The sequence below is a fragment of the Dasypus novemcinctus genome, chromosome X (assembly GCF_030445035.2).
Source record: "Dasypus novemcinctus isolate mDasNov1 chromosome X, mDasNov1.1.hap2, whole genome shotgun sequence".
In the NCBI taxonomy this organism is placed as follows: domain Eukaryota; kingdom Metazoa; phylum Chordata; class Mammalia; order Cingulata; family Dasypodidae; genus Dasypus; species Dasypus novemcinctus.
In genome coordinates, this window is record NC_080704.1 from 131,850,986 (window position 1) to 131,864,000 (window position 13,015).

Below are 13,015 nucleotides of genomic sequence, written 5' to 3' on the forward strand. Positions count from 1 at the left end.
AATAAATTAAGAATGTAGACACTGATGAATAAATTAAAGAAATTGTCTTGCTGCTGTACATACAGGTCAGCACCTATTGCAGTGATGAAAGGCAAAACATCAAAAACAAAGCTTTATAATATTTTTCATTTTTAATACCCTAATTTATTTTTACTTTATTTTAGTTTTTATAAATTAGTATGTATTCTATTTCTAATCTTTAAACCCACCACTATATTTCATTTTCCTATTGTTGAATTTGGCAATATATTAGGCTTCATTTTTGAAGAAGTTTTGGACCACAGAGATGTTCACTTATGGCAGGGGAGGAACACTAGTGTGGGGTGTTATTGATGGGGGGCACATGGGTGGGAAGGAATTCTCCAAGACATGCTTATAGGGTACATAAAAATGTTTGAATATATGTTGGATATTTTCGTAGTAGTTACAGTAACAAATAACAAATGAGGGAGTGCTGAGTTCTTAGCCAGGGGAGCTCTATCACATTCCCCAATGGAACAGCAACAATCCCCCAAGTGCAACAGCAAAGACAAACAAAGAAGGATGGTCAAACAATGAGCCCTTGATACTGATGACTATGCTTATCAGCCTATGTGCCTGAAATATGAACTAGGTCTAGAGCTGCAGGGTGCCTAAGAGTTACCTCCTGAGAGCCTCCATGTTGCCCAAATCTGGCCATTCTCTAAGCCAAACTCAGCAGGTTAATACATATCCTTCCCGCAATTGTGGAACATCTCCTGGGGATAATCCCCCCTGGTGTCAAGATATTACTCCCAAGCACCAGATGGTGGTGTAACTAGTAAAGGACCTTGAATAAAAGAGTCAACTCTTACCAGCAGAATATCTCAGCCTACACGTAGCATTATGTGTTAAAAACTGCTTTTGACCATGAATAAAAAGGGGGAAATGGCAAAGCCAAATGAGCTTATATGGCTAAAAATCTTCAAAAATTGCCAAGAGACAGTTTGGCAGTTCCTCAGAAGGTTAAATATCGAATTACCAAGGGACATAGTAATCCCACTTCTAGGTATATACCCCAAAGTAATTTAATGAGGGACTTGAATACATATTTTCACACCAATATTCACAGCACCATTATTCAGTTTCCAAACGTTGGAAGTAATACAAGTGCTCATTGACAGATAATGAATACACAGTTGGCTATCATTCAGCCATAAAAAAGAATGAAATTCTGATACATGCAACAACATGGATGAATTTTAAAGATATCATGTTAAGTGAAATAAGCCATACAGAGAATGAAACTTATTGTATAATCTGTTATGAAATCGTTAGAGTAAGAAAATACATAGAAGCAGAAACTAGAACACACTTTAACAGGAGCTGGGTGGGGTTAGGGAATGGGGAGTTAATGCTTATTCGGAACAGAATTATGTTTGGTGTGATGGAAAAGTTTATGTTATGGATGGCAGTGATGTAGCACAACATTTTGACTGTAGTTGTCAATCTTGTGTTATGTATTTGAATATGAATAAAAGGGGAATTTTTGGGTTGTATATATATTACTAGAATAAAAATTCCAGTGAACAACATAAACAGTGAAGCCAAATGTAAATTATGAATTATAGTTAATAATATAATTATAATAATATTGATTCATCAACTATAATTGATGGCTTGAACACAATCAATTGAAGACAAACTAACCGGAGAACTTAAACGCCTTGTCAGCTAATGTAGAAGTTGAAGTACTTGGAATGTGACATGTTGTAGGGCTGAGAAAAATGGGTACTAATATTCCTTCCCTTCTTCCTCATCCTCTTCTTCAACAGAATCCACTTCAACCTCCTCATTATCCTTCTCAAGTGCAGCTACATCATCATGGGTCTCAGAAAACTCTCCTCCCTCCATTCCCTCACCCTCATACCAATGAACAAATGGATACTGGGCATACTTCAGGTCAATTTTGTGGCCCAGGTGTGACCAGACCTCAACAATGGCTGTGGTGTTGCTCATGATGCACACAACTCACTAGACCTTGGCTAGGTCTCCACCAGGTACCATAATGAGAGGCTAGTAATTAATGCTGACCTTGACACCAGTGGGACACACCAATCCACAAACTGGATGCTATGCTTGGTCTTGATAGTGGAAGTGGCAGCTTTGATGGCTTTGGGAACTGTGTCACCACATTACAAAAGGCAGCAATCCATGCATTTACCATGGTTAGTGTGACATTTCATCATCTAGTTCCCTGGCTCAAAGCAAGCATTGGTAATCTGTGCTAAAGAAAGTTGTTCATGATAGGCTTTTTCAGCAGAGATGACAGGGGCATATGTGGCCAGAGGAAAGTGGATATGGGAATAGGGCACCAGGTTGGCCTGGAATTCTGTCAGATCAACATTCAGGGCACCATCAAACCTGAGGGAAGCAGTGGTGGAGGACACAATCTGACTAAAAAAGCACTTAAGTTTAGTATAGGTTGAAGATCGATATTGAGATTTCTACAAAAGATGTTATAGATGGCTTCATTGTCTACCATGAATGAACAATCTGAGTGCTCCAGGGTGGTATGGGTTGTGAAGATAAAGTTGTATGGCTCAACTACAGCCATGGAGACCTGGGGGGCTGGGTAAATGGAGAACTCCAGTTTAGACTTCTTGCTATAAACAACAGAATGATGTTCCATCATCAGGGATGTGAATCCAGAACAAGTTCCCCCACCAAAGCTGTGGAAAACTAAGCAGCCCTGAAGACTTGTGCACTGGTCAGACAGCTTGTGAATTCTCTCCAGGACCAGGTCAGTGATCTCCTTACCAAGAGTGTAGTGCCTGTGGGCAGAGCTATTGGCAGCCCCTTCCTTGTGATGAGCTCCTCAGGGTGGAAGAGCTGGTGGTAGGCACCAGTGCAAACTTCATCAATGACCTGGGTTCCAGTTCTGCAAATATTGCCCTGGGCACATGCTTGCTAGCTCTGGTCTCATTGCAGAAGGTATTGAAGGAGTCATCTTCTCCCACAATGGCCTTGTCATTTGGCATCTGGCCCAATGGCCATTGGGCCAGATGCCATGTTCTAGGCAATAGAACATCCAGCAAGCATTGCCAACCTGGATGCCAGCTTGGCCTATGTGGATGGAGATGCACTCATGCATGGTGACTATGGGATGGAAGGCCAAAACGACAGGAGGAGACACCAGGTCCCAGTTACCATCTCTGACAAGTTAAGAGTCGAGGTAAGTTACACACTACTAGGGGCTATTTTGTCCTAAATATTTCTTCTTCTAGAATTAGTGGAATGTCCTGATACTAATATCCTGAAATCTGAAGAATAAATCCTTGTTTTTTTTCTAAGGAAACCATTTTAAATCTTTGTTTAAAATCGGTAACAATTTTTGCCCCAAATGCTTCTTTCTGTTTTAAATAAGTCTTTTTTAAGTGGGGCAATTTGCAAGTAGAGAAACTATTTTAAGCAGCTTCTAGTGAGTTGCTAAAGGGAATTAGGCACTTGAATCAATGAATAACTTGAAAATTTCACATATAAACATTTTACATGTAAAACTTGCTTGCTCCTAGAAAGGGAGAAACTGAAATGGAATAAAGTGAAAGTTTTCTGGTCCAGGAAGCAGACACTGGGAACTTTTACATTACATTCTTCTTTTACATTTTCCATTACCTATTTCTCCCCTGTAACATTTTTTCTCTTCCTTGCTCTTTTCCTGCTTGTAGATAAAGGAAGTAGGAGACTCACTTTTTAAAATGTGAAAAAGAATATACTTTAGTGAGCACAACCTAGGAGAAGAGAAAGAGCCATTGAAAGATCAGCACCCTGACCCAATCAACAGTTTTTTTGACTGGAAACTGAAAATATTTCTGTGTGAATCAATAAAAGAAAAGCAAAGATTATTTTTTAAAAGTTATTGATTCACACCATAGGCATCTAGTTTTTTCCAAATCTATTTTAAATACCTATAGCACAATGGTTTGTTTTATTTACAAGTAATTCTCCCAATAGATGATATTTTAGACAAATAATGGATGGAAATTTTATGAATATCATTCATAAAACTTCTGAGATTTCAAACAACCTGTCAAATCACTAGCAAAGCAACTACGGGATAGTTCTAACCACTTGGTAGCAGTTTATCCAAAAATATCAAAGTCTTTATTTTAGAAGTAAATTTTTCTGTTTTCAGTGAACATTGAAAAACTTTTATTAAAGATATATTTTTTCAAGACAATATATTAAGCACTATTTAGAAGCCAAGAGGTAAAGTTATGGCTTTAGGCATAACAAACTACTTTCCCTTTCTCACATTCACAAGGTAGTTCCCTGCTTCCTTGCTTTTACTTTCATTATATTTTCTGCCTTTGCAGAAATGACCTCTCTACCCATATTTCTCTATCAAACAAGCAAACATTCTTTTATTAAAATAAAATGCAGTGCAGTAGTGTTCCAGTTTGTATCCACTAAATGCAATGAATGTGCCACAATGATGAAAGAGGTTGTTGATATGGGAGGAGTGGGGTAGAGTGTGGGGTATATGGGAACCTCTTATATTTTTTAACGTAACATTTTTTGTAATCTATCTTCCAAAAAAACAATTAAAATAATAATAAAAAAATAAAAATTAAAATGTTATAGATGCAGGTAAAGCACTCTCCCATACCATCCATTCCAGGTCTCTCCCTCCCCAATATGTAAATATGTATTTAAATTTTATTATACCCAATTTTAGTAAGCAGTTTCTAAGATGGCTCCAATGACTTCTGCTTTCTGGTTTTCATGTTCTGTTATAATCCCTTCCCTTTGAATGTGGACTGGACTTAATGGTTTGCTTGTTACAAACAGAATATGGCAAAAGCAACGGGAAATAATATTCACGATCAGATTACCAAAAGACTGTGAACACTTTCTTTAAATCACTCTTGGATCTTGTGCCCTGGAGAAGCCAGTTGCCATGAAGTGAGCAACTCTATGTCCATGCCTATGTGGCATGGCAGGGAACTGAGGCCTCTAGCCTATTAGTGTGTGAGGTACTGAAACTTACAAATAACCACAAAAGTGAGCTTGATATTGGCATCTTCAGCCTCAGTGCAGTCTTGTGATTTGTGCAATACCTGCACAACAGCTTGACTACAATCTCAGGAGATAATCTGACCCAGAGTCACCCAGGTGAGCTGCATCTGGATTTCTGTTCCCCAAAAACTGTGAAATAATAAAACTTTGTTGTTTTATTCAGCTAAACTTTGAGATAATTTTATTACAATGTAATAGATACCTATTATACCATCTATGTTTTCATATTTTTATTATACTTATATATATATATGCATAGAAATGTATTATTATGTATTAAAAATGCTATACAAAAATGTGCAAATTTTATATCAACAATATTCATTTTAGCTTTGTCTATTTTGGTAAATGTGTAGTCCTAATGTAATCCTTTCAACAGCTACATAATTTTCTGCATTAAGACTGAATCATTTGAGAAACGGACTTGGCCCAGTGGTTAGGGCGTCTGTCTACCACATGGGAGGTCCGCGGTTCAAACCCCGGGCCTCCTTGACCCGTGTGGAGCTGGCCCATGTGCAGTGCTGATGCGTGCAAGGAGTGCTGCGCCACGCAGGGGTGTCCCCCGTGTAGGGGAGCCCCACGCGCAAGGAGTGCACTTGTAAGGAGACCTGCCCAGTGGGAAAGAAAAGTGCAGCCTGCCCAGGAATGGTGCCACCCACACTTCCCATGCCGCTGATGACAACAGAAGCGGACAAAGAAACAAGACACAGCAAATAGACACAGAGAACAGACAACCGGGGGATTGGGGGAATTAAATAAATAAATAAACCTTTAAAAAAAAAAAGACTTAATCATTTATTTTCTTCTTTGGTTCCCAGAAGAAAGACTGTATTTCTAAAAAAAATATTGAATTATATCAGTCATACATAAACAAGTTTCACATGACAACTGAGGGAGGGCTGAGTTCTCATTCCAGGAAACTCTGTTGCACTCCGCAAATGGAACAGCAGCAATCCCACAAGTATAAGGCAAAGTCAAGTGAAGAAGGAAGGTCCAATGATGGACCCTTGATACTGAGAACTATGCTTATGAGCCTGTTGTGCTTGAAATTTAAACTAGGCCTATAGCTGCAGGATGCCTAAGTTACCTCCTGAGAGCCTCCATGTTGCTCAAATGTGGCCACTCTCTAAGCCAAACTCAGCATGTAAATGCATTACATTCCCCACAGCATGGGACATGACTCCCAGGGATGAGTCACCCTTGTCCCATGGGATTACTATCAAGTACCAGCTGGAGATACAACTAGGAAAAAACTTTGAATACATGGGGGCAATGGTAAAGACAAATGAGTTTATATGGCTGAGAGACTTCAAAATGAATTGGGAGGTCATTATAGGTGTCATGCTTATGCACATCTCAGCAGGGACTCAAAGACAGTAAAAATAGATAAAATCTCAGGTAGTGGTACTCCTGAGTGCTATGGAGACACCCAGGCTCTACAGTTATTACAGATGGCTCTGAAGTTTAGTGCCTTGCCAATGGGCTCTACTTCGCAATTTGTGCTCCTGTGTGTGATGGAGTTGGACTCAGATGTGACCTCTATGTGCATGCCTCTTCTGTCACTTTTCCTGAACCTGTGGTTGGTGCTTGGGTTGGTTTATGCTCATGAGACTTGAATCTTCAGACTGTCTATATGCCAACTTGGCCCTGAGCCTCAGCAGAGTTGCAATACCTACACTCCGGTTTGTTGGACTTAGCCAGGTCAGCTAAAAGGGAGGTGAGGATTGTCAGTCACTACTCCAGGGAACCACGAGAGTCTATGGCTGTAAGCAGTGGAATTCCATTCATTAGCCATGCAGGATATAAGACCCTCTTGATTCAGAGGTGGAGTGGACATAACCATCCCAGGATCCACAGGCTGGAGGAATAGAGTATGGATTAGAGTGAACTTACTGATATCCTACTATGGAACTACTGTGATTAGTAATGAAATAAATTTTAGCATTGATGTGTAGGAAGTGGCCACTGTAGCTTCTGAGGGTAGGGAGAGGGAAGAAGAGATATGATATGGTGACATTTCAGGACTTGTTCTGGGTGGTACTGCAGGGACTGATGCTGGACATTGTATTTCCTGCCATGGCCCACTGTGTGGACTGGGGAGAGTGTAAACTACAATGTAAACCATTATCCATGTGGTGCAGCAGTGCTCCAAAATATATTCACCAAATGCAATGAATGTGCCATGATGATGAGAGGTTGTTGATGTGGGAGGAGTGGAGTGAGGGAGGTAGGTGGTATATGGGGACCTCTTATATTTTTTAAGGTAACATTTAAAAAAATAAAGAGAGAAAAAATGTTAATACAAAGAGAATGTCTATTTTCCCTCTCATAAAGTTTCAGTTGGTTGCCTGATAACCAGGTGGATCACTTCTCTAAGAAGTACCAGGATCTAGGGACTTCATACAAGCAAAGCAGACATTCTTCCACTGAACTAACTTGTCTCCTTCAGATAGTTAGTCTTTCAGAAGGCTAGCCAACCCCTTTCCCTCAGGCAGATTAGATAATTTGCAGTTTGCTAGGGTACTGCTGATTAGGTACCTGTCTGGCCTTGCTTCATTTCTGATCTACTTTCTCTTTTTTTCTGGATGGCTGGGCATGACAGCCTGGGGGAGGAGATCCCCCTCCACTGTTGCTGTCAAATTAGGGTCCTTTCCAATATTCATGGGGGCAGCAGCTGGACAAATAAACTGCAAATAAACCACTCTCTACCCTCCCTGACCCCTCTTTCTCCCCAGGAACCCACTCTCACACTCCATTGGGAGCTGAAAGCCAGCGGCTACATCTAGGCTATTTACCCTGAGGACAGGGTATATTTGCCACTTCCAGCCACAGGGGCAAGCAACTTACAATCTTCCTTTGGCTTCTTTTTCTCTCCAATACTCTCCTATATGACTTAGAAAACCTTTACATTATATATATATGGCGACAGGGAAGAAGATATCTACCCTCCTGTCAGTTAGATGTATTTCGCCAGGAGTTTAAACTTTGCTCACTATTTTGGGAGTGGGGAGGGGAGACTTTTCCAGTGACCAGGAGGTTTAACAACTCATGATTAATTCTTTGACTTCTTCATCTCTTTGTGCCTCACTTTTCTTGGTGTTGTGAAGCAGTGTCCTGGTCTGCTGTACCCCAAAGCAGATCCCTAAGGAAGTCCTCGGCTCTTTTTCTGTTGTTTTAGTGATCGTTGAGCCTTATCTGCCTGGCCTGATGGGTATGTTCCCATAATTCTTGTATATATATTACTTTGTTCCTTGCTTCTTCAATAGCATATCTTTGAAATTTATTCCCCTTCTATTATTTAGTTGTAGTTATCCAGATAGTACTATCATTAATGATTGTCATATATAATGTAATAATTTGCTGTATATTACTATCATATAGGATTATGTTAGTTTCTTTTCTTCTATCATATTGTCCTTGAAATTGGTTTTGTTGTTGCTGTTGCAGTATTCTTTATATTTAGAAAAACTTCTTTAATGATATCATTACTATTTCACTTCCCTACTAATTGAATTTGGAAATATATTAGGTTTCATTTTTGAAGAATCTTTGGATCACAGAGGGGATCAACTATGGCAAGGGAGAAACACTGGTGTGGGGTGTTATTGATGTGGTACACATTGTTGGGAGGGAGTTCTCCAGGGCATGTATATAGGGTATATAAATATGTTCAGATATTCATTGGGTATTGTCATAGTAGGTAGAGTTACAAACAACAATTGAGGGAGTGCTGAGTTCCTAGTCAGGGGAGCTCTGTCATAATCCCTAGCAGAACAGCAACAGTCCCCTAATTGCAAGGGTAAACACCAGTCAAGAAGGATGGTCCAATGACAAGTCCTTGATACTGATGACTATGCTTATGAGCCTGAGTGCCTGAAATTTGAACTAGGCCTAGAGCTGCAGGGTGCCTAAGAGTTACCTCCTGAGAGCCTCCAAGTTGTTCAAATGTGGCCCTTCTCTAAGCCAAATTCAGCAAGTAAATGCATTACTTTCCCCCCCAGCATGAGACATGACTCCTGGTGATGAGCCTCCCTAGCACTGAGGGATTACATTCAATCCCCAGCTGATGATGCTACTAGAGAAAGACCTGGAACAAAAGGGGGAAATGGTAAAGACAAATGAGTTTATATGGCTAAGAGACTTCAAAATGAGTTGGGAGGTCATCAGAAGGGTCACACTTATGCACACCTTAACAGGATGTTAGAGACAGCGAATGTAGATAAAACCACATGTACTGGTGCTCCTGAGGGTTACAGAGACACGCAGGTTCTACAGTCATGGCAGATGGCTCTGAAGTTCAATGCCTTGTCATTGGGCCCTACTTTGGAATTTGTGTTCCTGAGTGTGATGGAGTTGGACTCAGATATGACGTTTCTACAAGTGCCTCTTCTGTCACTTTTCCTGAACCTGGAGTTGGTACTGGGGTTGGTGTATATTCAGGAGACTTGAATCTCTGGACTGGCCATGTGCCAGCTGGGCTCTGAGACTCAGCAGAGTTGCAAATCCTACTCTCCAGTTCATTGAACTTACCCAGGTCAGCTAACAAGGAGGTGAATATGGTCAGCCATCACAATAGGGCACCGAGAGTGCCCACAACTGCAAGCAGGAGATTGCATCCATCAGCTTTGTGGGATCAAAGACACCTCTTGATTTAAAGGTGGAGTGGACATCATCATCTCAGGGTCCACACAATGGAGGAATAAAATATGAACTAGAGTGTACTTACTGGTATTCTACTATAGAACTATTGTGACTCTATCAATGGAAGAAATTTTATCACTGATGTGGAGACAGTAGCCATGGTATTTGCTGATGACAGTGGGAGGAAGAAGAGATGTGATGGAGGGGCATTTTTGGGACTTGGCGTTGTCCTAAATGACATTGCAGGGACAGATGCTTGACAATATATGTCCTGCCATAACCCACTGAATGGACTGAGGTGAGTGTAAACTACAAGGAAACTTTAATCCATGTGGTGCAACTGTGTTTCAAAAGGTAGTCACCAAATGTAATGAATGTCACCAAATGTAATGAAAGGTATATAGGAACCTTTTATATTTTTAATGTAACATTTTCTGTGATCTATGTATCTTTTTAAAAAGTCAATTAAAATAATAAAAAATAAAAACAAGTCCAAAAATAATAAAAGTGAATGGGAGAAAAATATTTATGAAGGACAATGCACCCCACAAAGAATAAATTTGAATAGACATACCCTGAGAAATCTAATATTCAGAATGACAAATATCAGAAATAAAGAGAAGATTCTGAAAGGAGCAAAAGAAAAGCAAAATATCACATACAAGGGAGCATTGATAAAATTAAGTGCTGACCTCTCATTAGAAACCATGGAGAAGAAAGTGCTATGATATATATTTAATGCATTGAAAGAGAAGAATTGCAAGCCAAAATTCTGTATCTGAACAAAGATTCAAAAATGAAGGGAAGCTCAAAGTCTGCAAAGACAAATGAAAACTGAAGAATATGTTATCAAAAAGTCAGATTTTCAAGAGATAATAAAGGGAGTGCTGCAGCCTGAAAGGAAAGTCAAGGCTGAGCTACTTGGAGAAGAGTGTAGAAATGAAGATTAGAAAGGGTAAATTTTTTTTGAAAGGGTAAATCGGAGATAGACAATAGTATGATATGACAACAGAAATCCAAGTCAAATCAATGAAGTAAGTCATGCCTTTACAATAATAACATTTAATATTAATGCCTTGATCCCCCCAATAAAAAGACATAGACTGATAAAAAATATTTTAAAAATCATCTATATGTTGTCTACACGTGATTCACATCAGACTTAAGGACACAATCAGGTTAAAAGTGAAAGTTTGGAAAAAGATATTCCACATAAAAAGTAACCAAAAAAAAAAAAAAGAGAGAAAGAAATTAAATATTGATGCTAATATCAGACAAAATAGATTTCCATTGCAAAGCTCCAGTAAGGGATGAAGAAGGTCATTATATATTAATAAAAGAGGCAAATCAACAAGAGGAAATAATTATACTAAATATTTATGCACCTAACCTCAGTACCGGAAGATACTTGCACACACTTGCAAACCTGAAGGAAGAATTAGCTTCCAATATAGACCATACATTGAATCACAAGGAAAATCTCAATAAATTTTATAGATTGAAATTACACAAAATCATTTTACTTATCATACCAGAATGAAGTTAGAAATCAATAATGGAAGGAAAAAGGGAAAATTCATAAATATACAGATAGTAAACAAGACACTCTTAACAACAAGTTAGTCAAAGGAGAAATTGCAAGAGAATTCAGCAAATATATTGAGATGAATGAAAATAAGAACATGACATATCAAAACCTATGAGACAATGCAAAGGCAGTGCCGAGAGGGAAATTTTTAGCCCTCAATACATACATTAAAAAAAAAGGAAGAAAAAAAAAAAAAAAAAAAAAAAAAAGGAAGAGCTAAAATTGAAGACCTAACTTAATACCTGGAGGGACTAGAAAAAGCACAGCAAAGTAATACCAAACCAAGCCTAAGGAAAGAAATAGTAAAAATCAGAGCAGAAATAAAAGAAATTGAGAAAAACAACAACAATCAACAAAATGAATAGTTAGTACTTTGAGAATATCAACAAATATTGACAAACCCACAGCTCAATTGAAAAGTAAAAAAGAGAGATAACACAAATTAATAAAATCAGAAATGAGAGAGAAGATATTATAACTGAACCCATAAAAATAAGACAGATCATAAGAGGATACTGTGCACCACTGTATGCAAAAAACTAGAAAATGTAGATGAGGTAGGTAAATTCCTAAAATAGCAAACCACCTACACTGACTCTAGAAGAAATAAAGGACCACAATAAACCAATCACAAGTGAAGATATTGAAACAATCATCAAAAACTTTCCAAAGATGAAAAACACAATACCAGATGTCTTCACAGGTGAAGTCTCCCGATCATTCAAAAATGAGATAATACCAATCTTTCTCAAGCTCTTCTAAAAAATTGAACTGGAAAGAATGCTACCAAACCCATTCTACGAAGCCAAAATCACCCTAATACCAAAACCAGATAAAGATACTACAAGAGAAAATTACAGATCAATAACTGTAATGATTATAGACACAAATGTTCTCAACAAAATATTTACAAACAGAGTCTAAAAGCACATTAAAAGAATTATAAACCATGATCGAATGGTTTTATCTCACTTATGCAAGTATAGTTCAACACAAGAAAATCAATTAGTGTAAGAAACCACATTGATAAATTGAAGAAAATCTCATGATCCTCTCCATTGATGCAGAAATGGCATTTGACAAAATGAAGTGCCCATTCTTGATAAAAGCACACCATAAGGTAGGAATAGAATGAAAGTTTCTCAATATGGAACAGTGCATGTATGAAAAATCTACAGCTAAGGAAGTACTCAATGGTGAAATACTGAAAGCTTTCCGTCTGAGATCAGGAACAAGATAAGGATGCCCAATGTCACCATTGCTATTCAATATTGTGCTAGCAGTTCTACTAAAGCAGTTAGGCTAGAGAAAGAGATAAAAGTCATCCAAATTGGGGAGGAAAAAGTATAACTTCCATTATATGCTGATGACATTATCACATATTTAGAAAATCCTGAAATGCCCACAACAATGCTTCTAGACTTAAAAGATGAGTTCAGCAAAGTTGGTGAGATACAAAATCAATACACTATAATCAATAAAATTTCTATATACTACTAACATGAAATCTGATGAGGAAATCAGAAATAAAATTCCATTTCTAATAGTGCCTAAAAAAACTAACTATTTAGGAATAAAAAGCAAGGACATAAAGGACCTGTATTCAGAAAACTACAAGATATTGCTAAAAGAAACCAAAAAAGACTTAAAAATGGAAGGACATTCCATTTTCATGGAGTGGAAGATTACATAACATTAAGATATCAATTCTATCCAAACTAATTTACAGATTTAGTGCAATCACAATGA

General features: G+C 38.2%; 1 pseudogene; it reads right to left on the bottom strand.

Moving 5' to 3' along the window:
* Positions 1 to 1,752: 1,752 nt before the first annotated feature.
* On the bottom strand, positions 1,753 to 3,112 carry LOC101440093 (tubulin alpha-1B chain pseudogene; annotated as a pseudogene).
* Positions 3,113 to 13,015: the final 9,903 nt, after the last annotated feature.